Below are 14765 nucleotides of genomic sequence, written 5' to 3'. Positions count from 1 at the left end.
TTAGGACTCTTGTATTTAAAATAAGAGGAATATATACAAAGGAGTACGGATTCTTTCACTGGAAATAATATATATAATAAGCAAACACAAATTGTTTATTTTAAAATTACGTTTATCATCAAACAACGGTAGATAAAACGATCGAGAAAAGTACTTAACAATTTTAAAAGATATAAAAATGAAAATTGACCCCATGATAAGTTGTAGTTTTGGTTTGATTATTTAATGAAAATCTATTGAATAGATAATATTGTAAGGTCATATGCTCGTCTTACAAGTGATGTACGTATCCTTTATATATATATTCCTCTTGTTTTTATACATAGTAGATATATACGTAGTAATCCTCTAGAGTTTAGTTCCTATTAATACTCCTAATAATCCTAACGTACGTAGTTGGTTTCGGCTAGATTTCCTCTTTAAAGTCCAATAAATATTTGAAATATTTCATAATTTGTATGTATGTCCATGGTTTGGTTCGGCCGGTTATTTTATAAAATTTGTATCATACCAAATTTTCGGTTATTCTATTATATATAACCAAAATTATACTTTTTAAAACTGTCTCAATCATGTCGGTTTATCTGCGATATCGGTACAGTTCGGTTAATTTTCGGTATTTTTTAAATGTCATGTAAAAATCATTAGTAAAAGTAGAATGCAATAACGTACATACTTTTATAGAACTTAGCAAAACTCTCTAGACAGTATTTTTCTGATCTCTTTTCCTTCTATTCATCATATCTTAAGCTTTGACCCAGTGAAAAATGGGGTTAATGGTGTTGGCTAAATAATGGGGAGAGAGGAGAGCCTTAGGGTACACTCACTTCTGCATTTTTGTTTAGGTTCTCGATTTTACTGTTTAAATGGTGATGAGTTATGAAAACATGAAAGATAGCCAGAGTATAGATCCATCAACTGATCTACCGTTGCGTAAAAGAAACTACGCAAAGACAAAAAAAATTAAAAAAAAAAAAAAGATAAATCACACAAGTAGAAAGATATTAACCAGGTTAGGATTCAAGAATATAAAGTCTATAGAAGATTAAATATTCAAAAAAAAAATCTAAATCATAAGAAAGGAAAGATATTCAATACATTGCAGTTTGTTACTCATAATCGTTAGAATACTTTGTGTCTTGCTAGTGAATATGCTGGAAATAACTTAGTTTCAGTAGGAGTAGCATAATAGGTTTGGGAATTAGGATTTTGATCTTAATTACTTATTGGCTTGTAACTATTTTCATAATTTCAAGACCCAAGGAAAAATTTAGTAATTTATTATTTTTAACTTAATATATAAATATATTTTCCATATGTAAATTTATTTGGTACGATTAGGTATTTTTTTGGTTTATTTACATAAAATAAAAAAATATACCCTAATTACGGTACGATTGTAGATTTATATAAAAACCTACGGTTTTATTAAAAGAAACCTAAAAATCGGTTCGGTGCGGTACGATTCGGTCGATTTTGTTGGGTTTTAATAAATAGAGATTTTTATGTGATAGATCTTTTTTAAAGATTTAATAATATAAATGGTATTACTTTTTCTTTATTTCAAAAACAGCAAAATGATTTACAATTATGGCATGTTTTAAAAAACTCATATGTTTATTTGCATTTATGTTTTAAAAGATTCATTAATTAAGGAATCACTAATTAAGGGTGTATTACTAATTTATTCTCATTAATTTATCCCCCTCAAAACCTAATATCTCTCTCTCCCTTTCTCTCTCTTACCTTCATACAGACCACTCCATTCTCTCTCACCCCTCTCATCTTACATCTTTAACTTTTTCAACTGGACCATAATGGCTCTTTCATTGTTCATAAATATATAATGAATATTATGCCATGTATTTTTATTTATTTCATAAATATACAAGAACTATCTGTATACGGTCGAAATAGATTTCGGCCTCCGTACGTTTTCGAATAGTAAGCGATCGAAGTGAGAGCTCGAAACGAGTTCCGAGGATAGTACATACAAGCCTCGAGCTCCAAGATCGAACGAGGAATCGGCTCGAGTTCATTATCAAGCCCATGACTAAATTGAATCGCAGGGCAAAGAGAAGGTTGTCGGAGATGCACAAACCGATTGACACCCCCCCCCTCCTCGAATGTTGAACTCGAACTCAAGGCCGAGGGCTCGATCCAATATAGAGCTCGAGCCCGTATCGAGCTCGCAGACAGGAGTCGTTGCAACCGCACTAGGGGAGAGAATCTTGGCAGGAATCGAGGAAGAGACAATTCATCATGGGTTTTCCACTATATATATTTTATTATAAATAAAGTAAGATTCATCTACTATAAATGGGAATCCTTGTAAGCACAAGGGGGGACACATTGTAAGAAAAGAGTAGTTCTATTTATTGAAGAATAAATCTCTTAAACTTGTTTTACTCAACATACTCATTCTTCTAGTTCAATAATTTATATCTCATTTCTATAGCCAAGAATCCAAACATTTCCACTTCTACGTACGATTTATGTCAGGCTATATCACATATCCTTATAACTACATATAAATTCAAGTATATCCGATTTTTCGGGTAAATAGTTTGGTACCCACCGTGGGACTAAGGATAACAATGGTTGTTTGATACAAATCTGCAATACGCACCAGTTTACAACTCTGAATCAGCAATGGCAAACCCTCGATTCATGGCTTTACCTATCGACCACGAAGCCGGCATTCAGGATGAAACTAACAACTTGATACCCAGGGTCGGAAGGCCACTAAACGATGTCACTGAAGCTCGAGTCGGAGTACCTGAAATTCGAGTCGGAGTACTATTAGATGTCAATTCACAAGTGGCTCTTGAGGCGAACCAATGTTCCGAACCGGAAAAGAGCATTTAGGGTGGTACTCGATACGTATCTCGAGATGCCCATAACATTGAGGAGATCAGAGTCAGCTTACGGATGATCTTCGAGATGTTACAAGCCCAGCAAATAGCGATAGCTCAGTTGCAGAGCCAAACTCAGGTACAAAGCAGACCGGATCCTGATTCGCTTCGGAAAATCACCCACAGAACGGAGCCAGCCATAGTGAAGTCAAACGAGCAAGAATCCGGGACTACTCCCGAATTTACCAAATTACTTGAGGAACTCACAAAACGAGTCGAAGCCAACGATAAAAAAGTAGAAACATATAATTCCAGGGTCGATCAGATCCCGGGAGCTCCACCAATGATAAAAGGGCTGGATTCGAAGAAATTCATCCAAAAGCCTTTTCCCTCGAGTGCAGCCCCAAAACCAATCCCCAAAAAAATCTGTATGCCCGAAATTCCCAAATATAACGGTACGATCGATCCCAACTAACACGTCACCTATTACACGTGTGCCATCAAGGGTAACGATTTGGAAGACGACGAGATCGAATCCATGTTACTGGAGAAATTCGGAGATACCCTCTCGAAGGGAGCGATGATTTGGAATCATAATTTACCCCCAAATTCCATCGATTCTTTTGCCATGTTAGCAGATTCGTTTGTAAAGGCACATACTGGTGCCATAAAGGTTGCAACAAGGAAATCGTACCTTTTCAAAGTAAAGCAAATAGGTAATGAAATGTTGAGGGAGTTCGTGTCCCGATTTCAAATATAACGCACGGAATTGCCACCGGTCACAGACGACTGGGCCGTCCAATCTTTCACCCAAGGGTTGAACGAGCAAAGTTCAATAACATCATGTCGGCTGAAGCAAAATTTGATCGAGTATCCAGCAATGACTTTGGCGGATGTACATAACTGATATCAGTCAAAAATCAGGGTCGAAGACGACCAGTTAAGAGCTCCTTCCGGATCCATGCACCAGAACAGGGCAGCTATTAAAAACCAGAGGGATATCGAAAGATAACAAAGGTCGAACAAAGACCGATATCAACCGTACATCGCAGATCGATTGAACAATGGCTCAACGCACAATTCCGCTCGGAACAATCGAATGAGTGATCGAGGACAAAATTCTCGAGGGCTTATGAGCAAGAGTGGCTTCGATAAATATGGCGATCCTATAGAGGCACCTCGGCTATCAGAGTACAATTTCAGTGTCGACGCATAGGGCATTGTATCGGCAATCGGAAGAATCAAAGATACTAGGTGGCCCAGACCCATGCAAACCAACCCTTCCCAAAGAAACCCGAATTCGATGTGCAAGTATCATGGCACGCATGGCCACATGACCGAGGATTGCAGACAATTAAGAGAGAGGTAGCCCGCCTATTAGATGAGGGCCACCTTCGAGAGTTCCTCAGCGACCGAGCCAGGAATCACTTCAGAGAAAGGGACGCCAGCAAAAAGGATAAATAAGAGGAACCTCTGCATATCATTCATATGATCATCGGTGGAGTCGATACTCCGCAGGGGCCCGTGCTCAAGTACGGCAAGATACCGGCCACAGGGGAAAAACGAACTCGAAGTTATGTACCCGAGGGCACTTTATCATTCGGAAGTGAAGAAGCCGAGGGCATCTCTCAACCTCACAACGATGCTCTGGTAATTTCTATCCTATTAAATAAAGCTCAAGTTAAGCGTGTTTTAGTGGATCCAGGTAGCTCTGCGAATATCATCCAATCTTGGGTAGTGGAGCAGCTCGGTTTGCAGAATCAAGTCGTGCCCGCAGCTCGGGTCTTGAACGGTTTCTATATGGCCAGTGAAATGACTAAAGGGGAGATTACTCTACTAGTGAATGTAGCTTGAACCATCCAAAATACCAAATTCCACGTAATCGAAGGGAATATGAGGTACAATGCCCTACTCGGAAGACCTTGGATCCACAATATGAAGGCGGTGCCTTCGACCCTCCACCAAGTAATGCAACTTCCTACATCGGATGGCATAAAAACAGTACACGGGGAGCAACATGCTGTGAAGGAAATATTTGTTGTCGATGAGGTAATCCTGATGCCAATGCTATAGGTCTCGGAAAGATCAAGCACTAAAGATAGACGAGAAACCAAATAGCAATCATAACCACAAGTCTCGACCGAACCGGTGGAATATGAAATAAAGGATGACGAGGAAGAGTTTGTGATACCTCGAGCTTTCATCATCCCCGACGACTCCGACGCCACCAAATATACGATCGAAGAACTGGAGCAGGTTATATTAATCAAATATCTACCCGAGAAAAAGGTATACTTGGGAACGGGATTGACCCCCGAACTCAGGGAAAAACTTATTCAATTTCTTATTGATAATATAGACTGTTTTGCTTGGTCCCATTTAGACATGGCATAGATCCCACCATTAATAAAAATGCACCAACTGAGCTTGGACCCTAGGTTCAAACCGGTGAAGCAAAAAAGAAGACCTCAGTATGAGGTAAAACACGCATTTGTAAAGGATGAGGTAACTAAACTTCTCAAAATAGGATCAATTCGGGAGGTAAAATATCCCGAGTGGTTAGTCAACGTAGTTGTAGTCCCTAAAAATGGGAACAAACTTATAATGTGCATAGATTATAAAGATCTAAAAAAAGCATGCCCCAAAGATTCTTTTCCACTGCCTAGCATTGATCGCATGATCGATGCCACATCCAGCCACGAGATCCTTACTTTTCTCGATGCCTACTCCGGGTACAATCAAATTCGAATGAACCTGTAGGACCAGGAAAAGACTTCATTTATCACCAAGTACGGAACCTATTGCTATAATGTAATGCCATTCGGGCTAAAAAAAATGCAAGAGTTATTTACCAGCGCCTAGTGAATAAAATATTCGAAGAACAAATAGGTAAGTCGATGGAAGTTTACATTGATGACATGCTAGTTAGGTCCCTGCGCTTAGAGGACCATTTGACTCATTTGCAGGAAACGTCCAAGATCTTAAGGAAATATAACATGAAGCTCAACCCCGAGAAAAGTGCTTTCGGGGTTGGATCGGGCAAATTCCTTGGTTTCATGGTATTGAATCAGGGAATCGATATCAACCCCGACAAAATTAAGGCCATCGAAGACATCACCGTCGTGGATAGTGTAAAAGCAGTACAAAGGTTGACCGGGCGGATAGTTGCCTTAGCCCGATTCATTTCGAGGTCATCTGTAACGACCCGACCGGTCGTTTTGAGCATTCACGCTCTTTTCAACTATTTAAGTCTTGAATAATTTCCTACGAGGTATTATGACTTGGGTGAATTGTCGGTTTTAATTTTTAAGGTAATTTAGAGTTAGCTTGGAAGAATGAATTTTCATGTTGGAAATTTAGTTAAAAAGGTTGACCGGATGTTGACGTATGTGTAGTGACCCGGAGAAATTTTGCTAAAGGTAGATCAATTAGCACAAAGATTATAGAAATTTCTCGCGACGAGCTTGCACCGATCTGTAAAGGAAAATTTTGTCGAAAAAGGGTAATTTCTGCGACCACTATGCGGTCGCATAATCACTATGCGGACCGCATAATGGTCGCAAAGTGGATTAGGTGAGGGCAAAGATTTGAGGAAAATTTACGGTGCACTATGCGACCGCAAACCTGTTTTGGGTGCATTATGCGACCGCAGAATAAATATGTAGACCGCATAATGACCACAGACCGGGTCAGTAACGCCCAACTTTGGAGGTCAAATTATGCGGACCACATACCTATTATGCGATCGCATAACTGCGTCAGAGCTTCCATTCTTTCTAATTTTTGACCCGACCCAACTTCGATTTATAGCCCTTAAAGCTCATTTTTTAGCCAAAATCTGATATTTTAGAGAGAGGTGAGAGCATTTTAGAGAGAAAAAGTGAAGACTTAGTCATTTATCCATCAATTCTTGTTCAAGGTTTGAATATTTCACAAGAATCTTGCTAGGGCTTCAAAGAGGTAAGAATTTCTTTCCTCAATCCTTCAATTTCGAGTTTAGAGTAAAAATGGGTGATTTATTGTATGATTCTTGGGTGTAAGAGTATTAAGTATACATACCAATAAGGTTGTGGAAGGATTGTTAAGTTCAAATGGGTAAGGATTGGGTTGAAAATTGTAGAAATCTTCATAAATTTTAATTGAAGATTTGAGGGTCGAGTTGATCTCGGATTTTGGTGAAATTTATATGGTTGGACTCATGGTTGGATGAGTGTTCATATTTTGTATCTTTTGTCGGGTTCCGAGACGTGGTCCCTACGGGTAATTTTTGAGTTAATTTCGGATTTTATTGGGAAAATTAGTATTTTCCTTATGAAATTAATTACAATAATTTGTATTGACTGTTTCGAATTAATTGTGGCTAGATACAAGGCTTTCAGAGACCAATTCTTATGACAAGGGTATAGCGGAATAAATAAATATACGGGTTGAGGTAAGTAACAGTTTTAAATCTGGTCCTGAGGGTATTAAACCTCGGATTTTGGTATCATATGATTATTTTGGAGGTGACGCACATGCTAGGTGACGAGCGTGTGGGCGTGCACCAAGGGGATTGTGACTTGGTCTGTCCCGGAAAACTGTAAAGTTGAATAATTTATTGTTAGCTATATGCCCTCTATGTGTTGATAAAATTTGACTGTAAATCATGTTAGAAATCATGCTTAGGCTATGTGATAGTACTGTTGGGACCCACAGAGGTCGTGTACTTGTTGAATTTCCTGCTGAATGCTATATTTACTCAATCTCAGTTTTTACTTACACATTTTATCTCAGTCTCTGTTATTATTATTGATACATCATATCATTGTTGTTTGGGCTAATTTCATGATTATTGAGAGCCCAAGAGCCTAGAAAAATATATGACTGAAGGAGGTCGAGGGCCTGATTGTGAGGATATTTTATGGATCGGGGTTGCCCGTCTACAGCAGGCCTTATTGGCTTATTATTGTACGTGAGTTGGTCATGCAGCACGTGAGTTGGACGTGCAGCACGTGAGTTGGCTGTGCGGATCCTTATATTATCATTGCACATGAGTTAGACGTGCATCACGTGAGTTGGCTGTGCAGCACGTGAGTTGGCCGTGCAACACGTGAGTTGGTCGTGTGGATCCAGAAATTTATATTATGGCACGTGAGTTGTCCGTGCAGCACGTGAGTTGTCCGTGCAGCATGTGAGTTGTACACCCTCATGAGGTACACCCTCATATGCTTATAGCGCTTGGGTTGTAGGAGCCCCTCATGAGTCTGTATACCCCCAGTGAGCGGGGGTACCCATTGAGAGTGAGTGATAAGGGCTGAGAGCCCAGTGAGTGATGAGGGTTGGGAGCCCAGTGAGTGATTGTTGTCCTAAGAGGTTTTACTTGATTTTTATTTGTTGTTGCACTTAGTTGCTATCTGTCATTGTTGTGGAATCTCTGAAAGATTGTTGATATACGGATTATATGAACATGAACTGTATAAAAATTGATTTGATATTAAACTGCCAGATTTGATAGCATGTCTATTCTTTTGCTAAAAATAACTGGAAATGAACCATAATTGTGTAGCTCGTTACTATCTTTAGTTCCTTATTTGTTATTGTTACTTGCTGAGTTGGTTGTACTTATACTACACCCTGCACTTTGTGTGCAGATCTAGGTGTTCCCGGACATAACGGGTGTTGATCCTTTCATGCGGTTGATTTTCAGGAGATTTTGAGGTAGTTATCGTGTACCGCAGACCTTGTCTATCCTTCTCTATCTCTTTGTTCATTGTATTTGGTCTCAGACTATTATAGACTATATTTTCCAGACTTGTATTTATAATTAGATGCTCATGTATTCAGTGACAACAGGTTTTGGGAGTGTTGTATCGGATTTTGCTAGATTTTGGTATTGTGTTAAACGTTACGTTTTTAAATTGAAAGGAAATCGTGGGTTATTGATGTTGTCGGCTTGCCTAGTACTGAGATAGGCGCCATCACGACATGTTAGGATTTTGGGTCGTGACAAGCTGGTATCAGAGCCCTAGGTTACATTGGTCTCATGAGTCATGAGCAGGTTTAGTAGAGTCTTGCGGATCGGTACGGAGACGTTTGTACTTATCTTTGAGAGTCTATTGAAACCTTAGGAAAATTTCACTTTCTTGTATTCTATCGTGCGGAATTGATTCAGCTTGAAACATAACTCTTTGAATTCTTTTCACACATTCGTATACGCATATGAGCGCTCGGTATCGGTTGTGCATCGCCGGCTTGTGATTCCATGAATGATGTTTGAGATGTGTATTCCGTGTTTTGGTGATGGGCCAGTCTAGAGGACTTGTGACCAGGTTTAGACCGCAGCTTAGGCTCGGTAGCTTCAGTTGTAACCTGTACATTTGGACTCATATGTCCGGTAATGTCCCTACGAGTAGAATTTTGTGTCTCGATGAACGGTGGAATGGCTTTGTGAGGAGTATGATGTAACTGCGGGACGTGTTAAGATGATTTGAATGCGACGAGAAGTGTTTCCTTAAAATGTAGGGGAAGGCCATTGAGTGCTTGATTTTCATTTTGGATGCGACGTACGATCTCGAGTGTGAATGTTTTGAAGGATCTTTCGTGTTGCTAAATTTTGGGACAAATTAAATTCTCATGACTTGTAAATGAGTTTGGACTCAAGAAGAGTAAATGATTTTGTAGTAATTGGTTGTGAATGGGTATTTTTAATGTTGATGGTTCGAGAAAGATGATCTTCGAAGAGGCTTAGAGTCGGTAACATTTTATTGGTTCAGGTATGGCAGAGATGCATTTCGATTTGATGCAACAGTTGGGCAACAAAGTATGAGGGAAGACATGATGGAAAGTGTTTCGCGGTGGCTGAAGTACTAGCAGGTCAAGTAGGAGAAGTAGAGGTTGAGAAGTTGCTTAAAGGAGATAGTTTAACCGAAGTAAGAGTGGTAGATTAGTTTATGGATTCTGTGGTATGGTAGTCGCGTGTCTTGAGAAAATGTAGAATGGTTTGGAATCATGATAGAATGTGATTTGGCCTACGGGCTTTATTTGGAGTGATGGTTACTATACTACGAAAGATTGAATATGGCAGAAAGGAGTTTGTTTTGAAATGAAGATGGATACGAAGATCTGATTTTTGTTTCAGGCACAATATGACTTGAGTTCAGAAGGTATTGTTGAACTTTCAGTTGATGTCAAATGGGAAAGTGCGGACTTATACAAATGGTGGGAGAGCATAAGCTTAGGAAAATTTACCGATTACGTGGTCGTTGCACCCAGTGCAGTGTCGTTGGAATATGTTGGTAAGGAATTCCACAGGTGGGTTATTTCTCGTGAGCAGTTAGTGGTGGCGTGATGTTGATGAAGCTTCTGCGAGGAATATTACTTACTATCCGGTAAGAGGTTGAGTGTGTGACCGTGGCTGGTGATTCAGAACGTTCATGAAAAGCTTAACAAAAGACTTCGAGAAGTCTGGCGGGTTAACGGTGCGAGATCATGGTAATTGAGAAGGAGGAATCCTTGCTGGTTTTAAGTTTATATAATTGCAGCTTAAAGCTAAGTGGGGGAGCCTGCTGTTGACACTTTTATTTCAGGATTATGTGTTAAATTTTAGTTTTGGTCGGAGTCATACTTGTGGATCAGTGATGACTTGCAGAAATGGAGATCGAGGATGACTCTCGAGAGGGCTCTAATGGATTCAAAATGTATATGTGGAAATTGAATTTTTTTCGAATTTGTATATCACTAGAATCAGTTACTTACGTTGGATGGTATTAGGACGTGCGGTAATTCTGTTTGACTATGGATTCTATATTTCAGTATAAGAAATGAAAGAGGAACAATTTTAAATTCGCATAAGGTATTTTCAGAGTGAATGTTACGGTTGGGGTATTTATGGAGGTGCTTAAGAAGAATATAAGAACTTATGGGCATTAGGGCAAAGCAATTTTATGTTAGGACGTATGGTAGTGAGCTTTGGGTAAGGATCGTGGAGTTCTGATAAGGAGAAATATCAACTTGAGGATAATTCAAAAGAAACTCAAGTAAACAGGACCGTTGGGTAATAGGCGAGACCAGTATGGTAATGGCATGTCCGGCTCTTTTGGGGTAATTATGATGTAGTGAGACTCTACAGATGTTTTGGTAGCAATATTTTTGGGTTTGGTAACCCACGTGGCTTGGTCGAGTTAGAGAAATTCAGTCTTGATAGATTGGTTATGTGCAAACAGATTTCAAAGTGTTCGTGATTATTTCTACCATGGTTTGAACCGGATATTTTCTATTGGTGTGGGAAATCTGTTGTGTATTATGAACTCCTCCTGGAAGGAAGCAAGATGAAGGCTACGGAATGACCGGGGTATGTATTTGTTGGTTACCCAAAGTTGATAATGAGATTCTCGTGCTTGTCATATGATGGCAGGATAGATGTGGTGTGTGCCACGGTACTAAGATTTACATGTTCAAGGTAGCAATTCATTCTTGAAAGGAAGATCACAAATTTTGGACAGAATGGTCAATTTCAAATAATTAGATGAATGTTATAATTGCTCGGTAATCCCTGAGAAGGGTGCGCATTTCAAAAGGCACATTGTGTTTTGACTTACAGATGTTCATTGGTATTGCAGTACTCACATGGTTGATAGACTGCTGATATCCAATTATAGCTATGTGGCACGGAAGAATTATGAAAGTATTCCTTATGAGAAGATCGTGAATGGAAGATGTGTTAGTCATTCTAGTGTTGAAATTGGGATCAATTACGGTGTTTCATGTGTTTGATGAATTTGGAAACTGGGAGTTCTCAGAAGTATATTGTTTTGGGTTGCGGCCTGTTTGAGGTGAGTATTTTATTTTAACTCAGTGGAGGCGCTAGTTGCGTTAACTATTTGTGATAGCTATGCGCTATGAGTGCACATATATGTGAGGTTTGAGCCAATGTGCGGGCATTAGAGTAAGTATTCATACTCAGAAGAATGCTTAGGCTATAATATGCCTAGAGTGGGCTGCTAAGTGTAAAGTTATAACGTTTCCCGTATTCGTACCTTTGTAAAAAACTATCTGGGCTATATTTGAGGTTACAAAGAAGATGAATCCCTAAATAAACGGGGTAGTTACTATTTCCGCGTTAACTTGCCGATTTGGAGTGTGATAGCAGACTTTGCACATGCTTACACTATGCATGCTATTTATACTAGTCCAGGAGCATGAGAATCTTATTTCATTATCATATACAAGTGTACTTGTTTAATTGCTCATGTATGATATGCTGGGACTATAGGCATGTGACCATGTCGGGCGATTCATATTACTGGCACGTGAGTTGTCCGTGCCGTGTGTGGGAATTTTATTTCTTTTATAATTTATTGGATTTCATTGCTTTCCTTCCTCTACGATATAAAAAAATTACATGAGCAGCGTATTTGAGGAATTATGTACATACACCTATGGTTATCCTCTTCATGAAATTTGAGGAGTTAGTTGTAACATTGTGGTTGTGGTGGTGCTTGTTGAACTTGCAATATGGTTCTCTTCCTGGAGACATCTCCCATATTTGGATACACGGATTGCGCAGTGGTGGAGGGAGTTATATTGATGTGGCGTGTCTGTGGGATAGTTGCATTTAATAATATAAGGTCATTAAACCTAGAATGAGCACTATCAGGTTTGAAACGGTATTTTCGGGAGGATAATATTGAAATTCGGCTTAGAAAGTGATTATGGTTATGGTTGGGGCGCGAGAGCTCCACTACTTTTTGATCTGATAAGGGGTCTTGAGATTTATGCGTGTTTCTTTCATTATCAGCATTGTACGGAAGTTTTAGAACGAGATTTTGTTTGACATGGGGTTTAATACTATTACCGGGTTACTTTGGAGTAGTTACTGTGATCAGGAATGGTGCTATGAGGTGGCAAGTTGTGTAATATGCTGGGTGATTATATCTGTGATTATAGTTATAGCTCGATGTAGCTTGTTCAGACTCATACAGTGTGTAAATATAAGATTAGTGTCTTGAAAAGAAATTTTCAGTTGTATTGTGTTGGCAGGCCTATGTGGAATAGGGCGACATGGGATCACCCCCAGGTACGAGCGTGGTAAGATGGAATAGTGATTTAAAGGCCTAGGAACAACTCTTGGAACGTTCGAGGACGAACGTATGTTTAAGTGGGGGATATTGTAACGACTCGACCGGTCGTTTTGAGCATTCACGCTCCTTTCAACTATTTAAGTCTTGAATAGCTTCCTACGAGGTATTATGACTTGGGTGAATTATCGCTTTTAATTTTTAAGGTAATTCGGAGTTAGCTTGGAAGAATGAATTTACATGTTGAAAATTTAGTTGAAAAGGTTGACCAGATGTTGACGTATGTGTAGTGACCCGGAGAAATTTTGCTAAGGAAATTAAGGTTTGGTGGTGCCGAGGTAGATCACTATTTTGTCGGAAAAGAGTCATTTCTGCGATCACTATGCGGTCGCAGAATTACTATGCGGACCGCATAATGGTCGCAAAGTGGATGAGGTGAGGGGCAAGATTTGAGAAAAATCTGCGGTGCACTATGCGACCGCAAACTTGTTTTGTGGTGCATTATGCGACCGCAGAACAAGTATGCGGACCGCATAATGACCGCAGACCGGGTCAGTAACGCCCAGCATTGGAGGCCAAATTATGCGGCCGGTATGCGATACTAACAATGCCAAATATCAATCAATTCTAAAAAATAAATAATTTCCAAACTTTTAATTTTCATCAATAATTCATAACTCAAGCTAGGGACCTTTAAATTCGATTCCGGACATACGCCTAGGTGCCATAATTCGATACGGACCTATCGGGACCATCAAAGCATGGATCCGGGCCCGTTTACCAAAATGACTCTTGTCAGACCCCTGACCTCCCTGAGTAAGAACCATCTCGACTCGTCTGGCGACATTAGCAGTCGCATGAAAAGAAATCGCACTCCCAGTCTCCTTAGCCATCTATAATTTGATAGGCTGAGCAAGTCCATCAATAAACCTCTCTCTCTCTCTCTCTCTCTCTCTCTCTCTCTCTCTCTCTCTCTCTCTCTCTCTCTCTCTCTCTCTCTCTCTCTCTCTCTCTCTCTCTCTCGGTGGGAAGCAGAAGAATGGCATGACGGGCCAAATCCACAAAACGGGTCTCATAATGAGTAACAGTCATACTGCCCTACTGGAGACGCTCAAACTGACGGTGATGCTCCTCTCTAAATGTGATAAGCAGAAACTTCTCTATGAAGAGCTGAGAGAACTGGTCCCAAGTAAAAGCAGGCGACCCAGCTGGTCTGGTCAACAAGTAATCTCTCCATCATTTTTTGGCGGAACCAGTCATCTGAAATGCAGCAAAATAGACCACATTGGTCTCCACTATACCCATGTTCAGTAGAACCCCGTGGCAGCTCTCATGGTACTCCTGGGGGTCCTCTGAAGGAGCACCACTGAAGTGAACAAGAAATAGCTTCGTAAACCTGTCCAATCTCCATAAAGCCTCAGAAGACAGAGCTGGCCCATCTCCGACCTGTGCCGCAATAACCGGTTGATCTAATCCGATTGGCTGAGCTGCTAGAGCCTGATACTGGGGAGCTATCTGCTCCGGAGCGGGAGTGGTAGGAGTCTGGGCTCCTCCTCCAGCCTGAGATACTGCTGGTGCCATGGGAAATGCGCAAGTCTGGGCCACACTCTCCATAAGGCCCACCAAACGGAACAAAGCGTCCTGAAGTACTGGGTAGCAATGAACCCCTCCGAAACCTGAGCTGGTCCGACAGGAACAGTCTAGGCTGGAACCTCCTCACCAATCTCTATCTGAGGCTCCACTGTGGGGCTGCTTCTCGGACCCTAGGTTGAGCCCTGCCCCTGCCTCGGCCTCTGGCATAGCCTCTACCTCTGCCCCGCGTAGGAGCTATCACTGGAGGCTCTGGATGCTGCTC

Source organism: Nicotiana tabacum, chromosome 14 (genome assembly GCF_000715075.1).
Source record: "Nicotiana tabacum cultivar K326 chromosome 14, ASM71507v2, whole genome shotgun sequence".
NCBI classification, from domain to species: Eukaryota; Viridiplantae; Streptophyta; class Magnoliopsida; order Solanales; family Solanaceae; genus Nicotiana; species Nicotiana tabacum.
This window is presented reverse-complemented; position numbering follows the sequence as displayed.